Here is a 15233-nt window from a genome sequence, read left to right on the forward strand (position 1 = left end):
AATTTTCAAACATTCATTACATATTTACCGAACATCATAAAACGTGCTCCTCGATTTGCATAGCAAAAATTAGTTTTCCATATACATTCGCCGGTGAAATAATTCCCTCCGTCCGATCTGCCTTTTAATCCACACCGTAGAATATCGCAATATCTTATTCAAAACCCTAAAATATCGCAATGCTTATATTTCTTCGTTCTGCCGACTGTTCTGAGTACAAACGAGGGTTTGTTCTCAGAAAAGACAGGGATTTGTTCAGAGTGAGCATATGAGCCGTGAAATTGGGGACAAGGTGATTTTTTTGTTGGCTTTTTAAAGTCCGAACAATTTAATTGGCGCAGCTTGTGATTTAAAGGCGGGGGCTTCTAATGGAGTGTTGTGGAATTGTTAATATATCAAGATGAAATTGTCCGAAGATGCAGCAGCCAGGTTGGAAATTTCGTAAATACGAATATTGCTCTTGTCTTCCCTTTTCTTCATCGATTTTTGTGTTATAATCTGTCTTTTTGTATTTTGTTTTTCTAGTTTTTGTTTTAGTATCATTAACGTGGTGTAATTGTTTACGCAGAGTGGCAGATAGACTTATCTGGATGCTGTTGTTTCCTAGAATGGACGGAATTGGAAAGATCGCGCTGGTATGGATCTATAATGTTATATGGTTTTAGTGATATTGATTTTATATATAATGAATAATGGTCTTTATTGGTTTAGCTTGTGTGATGACACAACGTCGTTGCACAACTTTTCTATCTTCTTGATACAGTGAATATCTTGAGTATTTTGAGTAATTGCAGTGTCACAAAGACCGCGAGAATTTGAATAATTTTTTATTTATTTTCTGTTATGGCATAGAGATGGCCATATATTTTGGATCAACATCTAACTCTCTTTCTATAATATGGTTTTAAAATTTTATTTATTAGGTACAGTGGAAGATTCACATTGGTGGTAAGAAAGAAATCTATGCAATTTCATTAACCCTAGAGCTGGGGGATTTTGGAGGGCAACTGGATGCATAGACTTTAAGGCAAGAGTTTCCAAAGGTATGTTCAAAATAAACAACAATTTTTGGTGACATCATTAGAATTTTTGTGTGTGCATATACTATTTGCATTATTTAGGATAGTTACATTATTACAAAGACTGTAAATTTATATTGTTCTTTTATATGTTTTTAATTATATTTCTTTGTTTGATTCTCTCCCCGAGACATGGATCGGTTTAGTCAACGTTAGGAAAACAAATCAGACTGCTATATGAAAATGGGCAACGTGTTGTATGAAAGAATTAAATGATTTGTGCAGCATGTTTCTAAGCTACAACTAACACAAGAACATAATGATTCCGTCTTTTTTTAATTTTTCGCTCTACTGATTTTTTATATTCCAAATCAATAGTGAATGTGCAAAGACTGTAGCTTCTTTTTCTTGCGTTTTCACGAGTCAGTTGTGCAATGGTGCACTCTTGTGCTTTCTTTTACAACGTGCATGTATCAAAAGAGAAGAATGCATTTTCATTCACTCTTTGTTTGAGATGCCCATTTTCATATTCTAAATCAATGGTAAATTTTGAAGCTGTTAGTCTTGGGAACAAATTCAACTACATACATTCTGAGCAATCTATTTTCTGTTATATCTTGTTTGATTTCATTTGCCCACTACCGTCTTCTACCGTCTTTCATTAGTGCAATAAGAGAAAACATTGACAACACTTCTTGATTCTGTTCATGTTCCTCTTCCCAAGAATATTTAAACTGTTGTCAATCAGCTGTTAAGTGCCATTGATTATGTAAGCGTTAATTCAGTTGCATTTTTAATAAACAAATTCAATATTCTCATTATAAATTTACATAAATAAATATATTATTGAAAACAAGTAAGACGAGTTTTCAAGATGGATCAGCTGACATATCATTTTATTTCTGGTGGTGGTTTGTAGGAGAAGGCATTGGAGTGATCTAACAGTTATATATGCAAGGTATTCAATTGTTTTTTGTTTTGTTTAAATGATTTTAATTGATACAACTCATTTTCTTATTTTTAAATATTTTTTTGAAAGAGTATTGTTTGTCAATACATTTTGGTCTAGGAAGTAACAATAATAATTCTGAAGCCATTTATCGATGATTTTGCTTGCAGAAGAACATTATGCCAAAGCTTAACTGCGAAACTTGCCAACTACTACTCGATGTAACAAATCAAGCAGCGCAGATTTAAGTTCAGTTATGTGCATGCTGATTAAAGTATAATGAAGAGAAGAAATAATAAGACAGGAGAAGCCATGGAGAAACCCAAAAATTGGCTCTTCTGATCATAGACCAATCTATTACATTTATAGAATAATACATGTATTAAATGCTAACAGACCACAGATCAAATTTTGGTGAATAATTAATGCTGGATTGTAGAGTGGATGGCTGAAGTCGGCTATGGATGGTTCTGGATGCGGCTGCCGATAGTAGTAGTTGTAATTAATTTACTTTTCAACATCCTCCCATAAATTAATTAGGATATATTTTTTTTTCTTCAAAAAAAAAAAATGGTATACAAGTATGGCAAAAGGATAATGGTTTTTATTTCTCTCAAACAAAGTATCTTCTAGACTTGTTGAAGAGAGGTTTATAATGGAAGATTGTAAGAGTGTGTCTACTCCAGTTGCTCCAGGATTAAAGTTAAACAAGGACATGGAAGGAGAAGATGTTGATTCTACTCTACATAGACAATTGGTTGGTAGTCTTGTATATTTGACACACACTTGACTTGATATTTCATTTGCAGTTAGTGTGGTTTCTAGAGTTATGAGTTCTCCTAAGGTCCCACATTGGATAGCAGCTAAAAGAATACTAAGATATGTGAAAGGGATTTTAACAATGGGCATCTATTATTCATCTCATGGAGATATTTCTCTTATTGGTTATTCAAGTTCTGATTGGGCAAGATGTGCAGATGATCATAAGTTGACTATAGATTATGTTGTCTTTCTTGGTGCGGGTCCCATTTCTTGGTGTAGTAAAAAGTAGTTTACCATTGCTCTATCCATTACAAAAGATGAATATACTACAGAAAATAAAGCAGCGAAAGCAATCACTTGGCTACGAGCTATCCTATTAGTCCTCAAGCAAAATCATGCAGGGCTTGCTTTACTTCATTGTGACAATCAAAATGCCATCTCATTGTCAAAGAATCCAGTGTTTCATACTCGCACCAAACTTATCGAGGTCTGTCATCATTATATCGACGTTTGATCCAGCAAGAGGTGATTCATCTACAATATTGTAAAATAGAAGACCAAATTGCTGATTTACTCATCAAGGCCTTAAGTGAAGCAAAGTTTGTATCTCTTTGAAATCTTTTGAGAGTAAGAGTAGTAATTTGATTCTCTCATGGTTGTCATTCAGAGGGGATTCTTGTGACTTCCAACCACTTTATTTAGGAAATATATAATTGTAAATGGGTACCTAACCCGGCTTTAGGCCAGGACCCATCTTTTCTAGATCTGTGGGGATCTAGATATTTAATATAGATATTTAGCATAGTATAGGTGTCAACGTAAATTAATTACAGACCACTGTAGCATGTTTGGCACCGACAAGGAAGACTCCAGAAACATGTGCAGCCATTCCTCCAACTGCCAATACCAACTACTCTCATTAAGAATACACCAAACACCATTCTAGAGACTTCTGTTGTAATGATCCCATCTTTTGCCTTCACGTTCTCCAAAGTCTAAGTGGAAGATAAGAAAAAATTAAATTAATTTCTTATAAAGTCATTAAATAAATTAAAATTAAAAGGTGGCTTTATATTTAATTAATTTAATTAATTATTGTATTACAAAGGAGATGCGTCTAGAGTGTGTATTAATTATTGGAAAGGTGAAAGCCTCTAGAAGCACAATTAATTATTGCAAGAGAGGAGTTTCTAGAGAGTGCATTAATTATTGGAAGGGGGAAGCTTCTAGCACTTGCAATTAATTAATGTTTTAGTTCTTTCTAGAAGGGTGAAAGAATAGGATAAATAAGGGTGAGAGTCTCATTGTTTAGGATGGGATTATTGTATCGGATGATTATGACTTGCATTTGATAAGAGCTTGGATGTGTGAAACACACTCCTTTTGGCAATAGAGGACGTTCATTCTCTGTTGTAACATTCTAGACATCATTCCCTTAGGGTTTGGCCTTTGGAATACATCTCTTTGTACTTGATTGCAACATTTTTAGAATTAATATAATTTCAGCAATTGATTCAGCTTTTGGGCATTCCTGGGTGTCCATTACAGTGGTATCAGAGCTATTTCTAGGGTAACCATTTCAGTGGTATCAAAGCTATTAGTTCTACCATCCTGTGGAGTTCTTATAGAGAATTTGGAACAGCGAGATAAAGGGAAAAGAGTTTGACAAAATGTATACCAGTCCAGATCAAGAAAATGCAATGCTTAGGTTACTTAGTTCATTAGAGGAGGGGCAGCAGATGCAACAGGAGCATAATAGGCGAATGGATATGCTGTTGCAACTTATGGCTAGACAGATGGGCATCAACATTGACGATTCGTATGTTGCTCCAGCGCAGAAGGTAGTTGATTCTTCAGATGGGATCGAGACACCACCGAGCTATGCTATTGGTGATAGTCAGGAGTCCACATATGAAGAATTGTCAGAGGATGGCGATGCAACAATAATGAGATTAGGAGAATGCGAGGATACTATCCTATCAGCAGCCACTTCAGTGTCCGTTGAACCATCCAACAAGGAGTTTAGCAGTATGCATGCAATTGTAGATGTGTGCTTTGATGATAGTACACCTATTATTGCTAACAAGGTGAGTGATATAGTGACAGAGTCATATTATACTATTGATCAACAAAGTGTAGATGTTCACTTCTACAATAGTACTATGTTCAACATGGATGCCACATTGTCTTATGACAAATTGATGTTTGAGGTTAATATTGATCACTCTCTTGAGTGGAGTTGGGCTTTGTTTTCACCATGTACAAATATTTAGTTTTGTGTTGCAGTAGTTGGGAAGAAGAGATTTCATAGATCTTATACGGAGTTACCTTTTGGTGACATTCTAACTTCTTCACCATCAGCACAAGTATTGGGTGCTAGGTTGCACGACATGTGGTTGGTTCTGATGATGCTGATTTGTAGTTGGTATAATGTCCACAAGGATGTCGCATACTACTACAATTGGGATCCAGGAGGAGGATGAAGTTCATTATGTTACTTAATTGCTTGAGGACAAGCAATTTCAAGGAGGGCGGATTTGTAATGATCCCATCTTTTGCCTTCACGTTCTCCAAAGTCTAAGTGGAAGATAAGAAAAAATTAAATTAATTTCTTATAAAGTCATTAAATAAATTAAAATTAAAAGGTGGCTTTATATTTAATTAATTTAATTAATTATTGTATTACAAAAGAGATGCGTCTAGAGTGTGTATTAATTATTGGAAAGGTGAAAGCCTCTAGAAGCACAATTAATTATTGCAAGAGAGGAGTTTCTAGAGAGTGCATTAATTATTGGAAGGGGGAAGCTTCTAGCACTTGCAATTAATTAATGTTTTAGTTCTTTCTAGAAGGGTGAAAGAATAGGATAAATAGGGGTGAGAGTCTCATTGTTTAGCATGGGATTATTGTATCGGATGATTATGACTTGCATTTGATAAGAGCTTGGATGTGTGAATCACACTCCTTTTGGCAATAGAGGACGTTCATTCTCTGTTGTAACATTCTAGACGTCATTCCCTTAGGGTTTGGCCTTTGGAATACATCTCTTTGTACTTGATTGCAGCATTTTTAGAATTAATATAATTTCAGCAATTGATTCAGCTTTTGGGCATTCCTGGGTGTCCATTACATCTATACATTAAATACAATTTTGATTATAAATTCAATTGCCTGAGCCTGGTGTAGCAGTGCTCATTTTCCTGAGTATTCTGATGTATTATGATTGAGTTTTTGTTCACATGCATCAAATAAAATCTGATGCGCATTCCAAGTAAATCCTAATCAATTCAAGCAATGTAATTGTACCAATTTGACAAGCCTTCCAGATGGTTTTGGCTCTTTTTTAAAAAGTTGCATATTTGAACTTGGCAACTGTTTCAAACAACTTTGGAAAATTATATGTTTTTGTAAGTCTGTAGTCATATAATTTATTTGGCTTGTTGAGCCTTCCAGACAGCTCTGGAAACTTCTGCCATCTTATCCAATTATTTAGAAGAATTGAATTTGAGATCTTGTTCCAGCTTGGTGACCCTTTCAAACAATCTAGGAAATTTTATGGTTTGGTGGAGTTATTTATCCTTCCAATCTGTCTTTTCTGGCTAAGTTGGTTTTATCCAATTGCTTCAGTTTATTCTTGCGGACAACTTTGGCAATTTATCTTCGTTCAAGTAGTTGGATTTAATCATTTTAGCTCATGTTTCAGTTTGAACCAACTTTGGAAAATTATATGGTTTGGTAAAACTATATTTATATAATAGCTTTTGCTCAGTATGCCTTTCAAACTACTTTGACAACCACTCTTTGTTTAAGAGTTGGATTTGAAATGTATGGCAAGCCTTTCATGCAGTTTTGGCAATATGTATTCCTCAAAGGAGTTGGTGATTTAAGATACTGTTCTAGTTTGACAAGTCTTTCAAACAGCTTTGGCTAATTTGGTAGAGCCATGCTTAGAAAGTTGTTCACAACTATATGTATTGCTAGAAAGTTGCTGAGACCTTGGTTCTATGTAGAGATTGATATTGAGAAATTGTGAGAAGCTCTGAGATCTACCCCTTAAATTTTTAAACATGCGCATACATCGATGATACTTGGAAGTGGTAAAGAGGGAATATATGGAGGTGGGAAGTGCTTCGGAAGAGGTGCAGATGATTATGAAGCTGAGAATTTCCTAAGAAATGATGGATAAGATGACTGAGTAAGATGACTGGCTTTTTCCATTATGACATCACTGAGCTTGTGAGGTGCTTGGCTTTTATGGCAGACATTGACAGTGCTAATTATCGTGTAGTTTTAATTCCCTGAAATTCTATAATACAAAGGTTTGTATTTTGCAGGAAGAGTATATAGTACAGGCGGAGATGGCTGTCAACAAGTATTCTAATCATACATCTGACTTGATTTATCAAATTTATATATTTAAATAGCAATTATCTCCCAAGGAAACTTCTGACGAGTTAAGAATTATACGGGCAAAACATTATATTTGGAAAAGATCAAATATTCGTCTGTTTTGTTGAGGAAGATTTCTGTACATTAATTATATAATATATTTGTTTCTTTTATATTGGAAAACATGAGTAACACTTGTAAACAACGAAGACTTGAAATTTCTATATTATAAGAATAAAATGTAACTACATTTTTACATAAAACTGAGTAATATTATGCGAAGATAGCATTGATCACAATTCGCGAATTGCCTTGGACAGACAGAGAACATGGGAAAATATTGTGTGAACATGGCGGCATTGATCACAATTTGTGAACCGTCTTCGATATCTACATTGTGGATTGAGTTTTCCTCAACTATATAAATTGATATCAAGAATTAATTTAAAAATTAAATATTTTCTTTAGAATATGATGATTTGGTGGAATGAGAGATTAACATTTGTCCATTAGGTATAAGGGAATAACATTCTCTGATAGTTAATTTTGTACATGTTCTAACTTAACTATTTATATGTCTAATTGTTTAAAATTAAAAGGATTATCTAGGTAATTTTTATATTGTATGCAACTGTTTTCCCAATTAAAGAACTTTCTTCTCCTCAAGTCATGGCATGAAAAACAAAGTTGTCCATTAGATAGGTTACTTTGCCACAAATTCTTGACATGACCAATGGACCCAAGAATACAAGGAACAAGAAAAATAAAGACATCTCAATCTGCTCAACTAGTGAAAATTCTACAGAAAATGACAATGTATTATCTTGCTTCTCAAATTTATAGGGAGTATCAAGTCTATTCTCTTTTATTGTGACATTGAAGGATTTCTTTGAAACAGAGCCATCTTGTCTCCCTTGTCATTTGCCATAGTATTGAGGCAAAGGTGACATTCTTTTTAAGATTCAACACTCTTTATATTGTTCATAGGAAATATGATTATTGGAAGTGACAACTATTGGGTTCAAAAGAATTGATTTAGAACATAAGCCAAGTGTTCTTTCATGTTTTGTAGTTGCCCTCTTGATGGTTTAATGTTTTGAGAAATGTTGAGTGAACCCTTCTCAAATGTTGCTATTCAATCTTGGACATAAAACTCCCTTTTATCTCAAAGGAGGTATGAAAAATATTTTGATGACCGATTGCTAGAATCTCTCTACATAATTGCAAACTTGTAGATGTAATAAGAAGAAAAAATCATAGTAACACTTTGTAAAGACTCTCATTTGTAGGGAAATAATTCTTATCGAAGTTAGCTCAAAATTAGAGTAACATTGCTTTAAGGCTCTCATTTGTAGGAAAATAATTCTTTTCAAAGTTAGCTCAAATAAATTGCGTATGTGACAATCTACTTTTGATATCAATCATAAAGATGCTAATGAAACATTTTGCATACAAAGGCATTAAATCTTGATCAAAAGTTTCGTAAAGAAAGGAAAGTAAAGGTTAGTACAAAAAATAAATTCAACCATCTATGTTATAATTATTTAGTAAATTGAACTCAAAACAATTGTAAGATTCTTAAGAGGACTACTTTGAATCTAAAATCATACTACACATTAAAGCAAAAAATATTATAATCTAAAACACATGTAGATATTACCATGTGACAAGTTGTCTCTAACAAAATATTTTGGGTCCATTCAAAGGGTCTTTAAACACACACAAATCTTAAATGTCAGTGCTTTCAACAATTATTCTATTTTAGCAGTAACTAGTATATTGAGTGGACAATTGATACTCAACACTATATAAAATATACAGCTACCAAAATATTGACAATTAAAAATCCAATTTGAACGTCATTCATACCAATTTGTCAAATACTTTTTAGAATGAGTCTTTTGAAATTTGTGGTTATTTGAAATACTTTGATTCCATATTTATAACCAAAAGTTCAACACATGACAAGATTTATTCCTATTTTTAGGAAAATTTAAAAAAATAAAAAAATAGAGGATTTTATTTTATTTTATTTATTATTTTAGAGATTTACGAGTCTTATATTATTTGTTCCAATTTTTGTTTATGTATTTAATAAAAATAGACAAAAAGTTAACGAAGAAAAAATTGAAATGTTTTTCTTAAATACCCCTCCAAATTTAGGAGATAGAATATGTCAATTTATGGGCTTCAAGAAGGTATCCCCTTGTAGATGTCTCGACATTCAACTTGAAAATGGTTCTAAAGAGTCCACATCTTGGAATCACATATTAGGCAAATTAGATAAAAAAATGAAAAATTGGAAAAGCTAGAAGAGTAACCAAATTAAAATATGTCATATCAATAATCCCAACTTTTCAGATGTCTCGTCTTCCTCTTCCCAAAGGAGTTAAAAACGAATTATATAAAAAGATGAGAAACGTCTTTTGGAATGGGTTAAAGGAAAAAAAAAAAATACTAATTAAATGAGATAATATATGTACAAACCTAAATAAGCAAGAGGATTAAAAATAAAGAATTTAAGCTGGCAAAATCAAGCATTGGGGGAAAAATTAGTATGGAGAATGTATCATGAAAAAGATGGTAAATGAGCAAAAATAGTATATTACAAATATCTTTCATCAACCAATCCTTTATCCATATTTCATATTGCTAATCCTCCAAAGGGATCCAAAACTTGGAATTTTATGATGCAATATCAACCCACTTACCTGTAAAAACTTAATGTGGGATATAGGTGATGGGTGGAATGCTCTTTTTTGAGAGGACTCTTGGGATGGTCTTCCTCCTCCTGATAGCTAGAGTCTACCTCTGAATATAGAGAATACTTTGAACAATTTTGGTACAAGAGCACCCACACAAAGAGGTTTTTTTTTTAAAATTTTAATTTCATTTCCACATGTACATATGTCCATCATGCATTAGGTTGTTGTCGAGTTTCAGTCATTGTCGAGTTGCAACAATTGCTGAGTACCAGTAATTTTGCAGTTTAAGTCAAGTTCAAGTTATCCCACGTCATGTTAACACTTGGGTTCACGTGTTATACCATCTCGCTCTGTGGTGTGTGTCGAGCTCTCCTTCATGTGCCAAGTTACCTAGTGTATGCCGAGTGACTCTTCATGTGCCGAGTTATCCTCTTGATACCGAACATCAGTATTTTGGATGTGATTTCTGCATTTTTTTGTGTGAGCAAACTTGTAGGATTTATTTTGATCACAAAATTTATGATAAGATCTTGTCTTGGGATGTGTCCAGACCGTTGTTGGGTCAGCTTTCCTATTATGTAATAATCTAGAATGTTCTATAGGCTGTTTTAGCAAGTATAAATAGAGACTTTTGGTTTAGAGTTAGGCAAGTTTTTTAGAGATTAGTAGAGATTAGTGAGAAGGGGTAGAGATTGGAAGATTTGAGGGAGTCCAAAGCAAAACGTGAAAGTTGGAGAGAGGATTGAAGAGTAGAACTGGAGAGTGTGAATTTGAAGCTGGATCTTAGATCTTGTATGTATTTTGTAGCTTGCCGTAACCCAGAAGGCCTTACAGCTGGGCATGTATGCTAAAGATTTGATAAATCAATAGAAGAATATTATTCTCTCTCTAGTGCTGGTCTGTGTGTGTGTTGGTGTTGGTATTGTTGCCGTTGCTGTTGCATTTAGTTCCTTCTCTACATTATTATTGGTATCAGAGCTCAACAAAAGGTTTGGGCAAAGGTGAGTTTGTGAGATTTTTTTGGGTTGTGACAGGTTGAGAAGAGATCCCGTATAGTGGCCAAAAGACCAGGTTGAGTGGAGAGAACCTAGATAGGAGAAAATGGTCACAAGAGGAGATTTATCTCATGATAAGAGGATACTTTTAGATGCATGGGTTTCATATTGTGATTTTTAGAAAAAGAAAAGAGAGGAAGAGAAAAAAAGAAAAGAGAGGAAGAGGAAGAGAAAAAAAGAAAAGAGAAGAGGAAGCTAGAATGAATCAAGAGATAGAAGAGAAAATAAGATTCCTAATGAAGGAATTTTAAAAAGGGGAAGAAAATTTAGAGAGACTAAAAGAGGAGTTGAAGAAAAATATAGAAAAAGAAAATAGTGATCTAGAGAAACAATCCATTGAGATTACAGAAGCTTGTGAAAATGGAATAGAGAACTTGGTTGCCAATGAAGAGAAGACTTGACCATTGGAAGGAAAAGGTAAACAAATTGATGCTGATATAAAAAGTTTGTAGCAAATAGTTGTTGATGAACCTTAGGATAAAAAGGTTCTTGAAGATAGGAAAGAGGTTGAAGTGGTAATTGTTGATGAGCCTTGTGATGAAAAGGTTCATAAATATGGAAAAGAGATGGATGTGATGGTTCTTGATGAAACCAAGAGAAGGTATTTGAAGTTATGTAAGAAAGTGGTATGGCCCATCAAGAGGATAATAGTTGCAACAAGGAAGATGACTTGTGATGCAGCTAAGAGGATAGATAAGGCTCAAATAGTGATGAATTTGTCTCCAAGCATGGAGATATTGTAGCATAAAGACATCGAAAAAAAAGATGCAAATATTCCTATAGTGAACCAAATTGATGAATTCATAGACGATGAGATCCCATTTCTATTTTCTAATCCATTTATTACAGGTTTGCAAGAGTTATACTTGAATTCTTATGTGGAAGAAGTTTATGAAATTATGAAAGTTGACTTGGGTACATGGAAAGAGTACAAACAACAAATACCAAGGAATTGGAAGACAAGGAAGAGGAAGGACAATCCAAGAGACTTGCATTCTATTGTCCTTGGGTGTATGGTGCAGCAGCACCCACATAAAGAGTTTTTTTTTAAAAAATTTAGTTTCATTTCCACATGTACATATGTCCATCATGCATTAGGTTATTGTCAAGTTTCAGTGATTATCAAGTTGCAACAATTATCGAGCACTAGTAATTTTGCAATTTAAGCCGAGTTCATGTTATCCCACGCCATGTTAACACTAGGGTTCACATGTTATCCCATCTCACTTTGCAATGTGTGTTGAGATCTCCTTCATGTGCCAAGTTACCTAGTGTATGCCAAGTGACTCTTTATGTGCCGAGTTACCTAGTGTATGCCGAGTGACTCTTCATGTACCGAGTTACCTTGTTGATGCCTAACATCAGTATTTTGGACGTTATTTCTCCATTTTTTGTGCGAGTCAACTTGCATAATTAATTTTGATCACAAAATTTATGATAAGATCTTGTCTTGGGATGTGTCCAGATCGTTGTTAGGTCGGCTTTCCTATTATGTAATAATGTAGAATGTTCTGTAGGCCATTTTAACAAGTATAAATAGAGTCTTTTGGCTTAGAGTTAGGCAAGTTTTTCAGAGATCAGTAGATATCAATGAGAAGGGGTAGAGATTGGAAGATTTGAGGGAGTCTAGAGCAAAATGTGAAAGTTGGAGAGAGGATTGAAGAGCAAAATTGGAGAGTGCAAATTTGAAGATAGATCTTAGATCTTGTATGTATTTTGTAGCTAGCCGTAACGCAGAAGGCCTTATAGCTGGGCATGTATGCTAAAGATTTGATAAATCAATAGAAGAATATTGTTCTCTCTCTCTCTCTCTCTCTCTCTCTCTCTCTCTCTCTCTCTCTCTCTGGTGCTGGTCTCTCTGCGTGTTTTTTGGTGTTTCTATTGTTGCTATTGTTGTTGCATTTAGTTCCTTCTCTGCACCTTTATTGTTATAAGAGCTTAGCAAAAGGTTTGGGAAAAGGTGAGTTTGTGAGATTTTTTTGGGTTGTGACAGGTTGAGAAGAGAACTTGTAGAGTGGCCAAAAGACTAGGTTGAGTGTAGAGAACCTAGATAGGAGAAAATGGTTAGAAGAAGATATTTATCTTTAATAAGAGGCTACTTTTAGATGCATGGGTTTCATATTGTGATTTTTAGAAAATGAAAAGAGAGGAAGAGAAAAAAAAAGAAAAGAGAAGAGGAAGCTAGAATGAATCAAGAGATAGAAGAGAAAATAAGATTCCTAACAAGGAAACTTAAAAAAGGGGAAGAAAATTTAGAGAGACTAAAAGAGGAGTTGAAGAAAAATATGGAAAAATAAAATAGTGATTTGGAGAAACAATCCATTGAGATTACATAAGCTTGTGAAGATGGAACTGAGAACTTGGTTGCCAATGAAGAGAAGACTTGTCCATTGGAACGACAAGGGGAACACATTTATGCTGATATAAAAAGTTTGTAGCAAATAGTTGTTGATGAACCTTATGATAAAAAAGTTCTTGAAGATGGGAAATAGGTTGAAGTGGTAATTGCTGATGAGCCTTGTGATGAAAAGGTTCATAAAGATGGAAAAGAGATGGATGTGATGGTTCTTGATGAAACCAAGAGATGGCATTTAAAGTTACGTAAGAACTATCAAGAGGATAATAGTTGCAGCAAGGAAGATGACTTGTGATGTAGCTAAGAGGATAGATAAGGCTCAAATAGTGATGAATTTGTCTCCAAGCATGGAGATATTGTACCATAAAGACATAAAAAAAAAGGATGTAAAGATTCCTATAGTGAACCAAATTGATGAATTCATATACGATGAGGCCCCATTCATGTTTTCTAATCCATTTATTGCAGGTTTGCATGAGTTATACTTGAATTTTTATGTGGAAGAAGTTTACGAAATTATGAAAGTTGACTTGGGTACTTGGCAAGAGTACAAAGAACAAATACCAAGGAATTGGAAGACAAGGAAGAGGAAGGACAATCCAAGGGACTTGAATTCTATTGTCCCCGGGTGTATGGTGCAGGGGCACCCACATAAAGAGTTTTTTTCTAAATTTTAATTTCATTTCCACATGTACATGTGTCCATCATGCATTAGGATGTTGTCGAGTTTCAGTCATTGTCGAGTTGCACAGATTGCCGAGTACTAGTAATTTTGCAGTTTAAGCCAAGTTCAGGTTATCCAACATCATGTTAAAACTCAAGTTCATGTGTTATCCCATCTTGCTCTATAGTGTCAGTTCCACAGTGTGTGCCGAGCTCTCCTACATGTGTTGATTTATCTAGTGTATGCTGAGCGACTCTTCATGTGCTGAGTTAACTAGTGTATGCCGAGTGATTCTTCATGTGCTGAATTATCCTGTTGATGGTGAGCATCAGCATTTTGGAAGCGATTTCTATGTTTTTTGTGCAAGCCAACTTGCAAGATTTATTTTGAACAGGAAATTTATGATAAGATCTTGTCTTGGGATGTGTCCAAACCGTTGTTGGGTTGGATTTCCTATATTGTAATAATCTAGAATATTTTGTAGGCCATTTTAGCAAGTATAAATAGAGTCTTCTGGCTTTGAGTTAGGAAAGTTTTTTAGAGATTAGTGAGAAGGGGTAGAGATTGGAAGATTTGAGGGAGTCTAGAGTAGAATGTGAAAGTTAGAGAGAGGATTGAAGAGCATAATTGGAGAGTGTGAATTTGAAGCTAGATCTTTTATCTTATATGTATTTTGTAGCTGGCCGTAACACAGAAGGCCTTACAGCTAGGCATGTATGCTGAAGATTTGATAAATCAATAGAAGGATATTGTTCTCTCTCTCTCTGGTGCTGGTCTCTCTGTGTGTTTGTTGTTGTTGCTATTGCATTTAGTTCCTTGTCTGCATCATTATTGGTATTAGAGATCAGGAAAATGTCTGGGCAAAGGTGAGTTTGTGAATTTTTTTTGGGTTGTGACAAGTTGAGAAGAGAACCTGTAGAGTGGCCAAAAGACAAGGTTGAGTGGAGAGAACCTAGATAGGAGAAAATGGTCACAAGAGGAGATTTATCTCATGATAAGAGGATACTTTTAGATGCATGGGTTTCATATTGTTATTTTTAGAAAAAGAAAAGAGAGGAAGAGAAAAAAAAGAAAAGAGAAGAGGAAGCTAGAATGAATCAAGAGATAGAAGAGAAAATAAGATTCCTAATGAGGGAACTTAAAAAAGGGGAAGAAAATTTAGAGAGACTAAAAGAGGAGTTGAAGAAAAATATGGAAAAAAAAAATAGTGATCTGGAGAAACAATCCATTGAGATTATAGAAGCTTGTGAAGATGGAATAGAGAAGTTGGTTGCCAATGAAGAGAAGACTTGCTCATTGGAAGGACAAGGTGAACAAATTGATGCTGATATAAAAA

General features: G+C 34.3%; 1 long non-coding RNA gene across 1 annotated transcript; it reads left to right on the forward strand.

Annotated features, from left to right (window-relative positions):
- The first annotated feature begins 216 nt into the window (after window positions 1–216).
- LOC149528007 (uncharacterized) lies at window positions 217–2508 on the forward strand. Its single transcript, XR_016358918.1, has 5 exons — window positions 217–429; window positions 569–635; window positions 924–1043; window positions 1939–1977; window positions 2139–2508. It is a non-coding gene; the product is annotated as an uncharacterized LOC149528007 (long non-coding RNA).
- The last annotated feature ends 12725 nt before the right edge of the window (window positions 2509–15233 follow it).

Source organism: Cupressus sempervirens, chromosome 11 (assembly GCF_028749045.1).
Source record: "Cupressus sempervirens isolate cs-2001-9-10 chromosome 11, ASM2874904v1, whole genome shotgun sequence".
Classification (NCBI taxonomy): domain Eukaryota; kingdom Viridiplantae; phylum Streptophyta; class Pinopsida; order Cupressales; family Cupressaceae; genus Cupressus; species Cupressus sempervirens.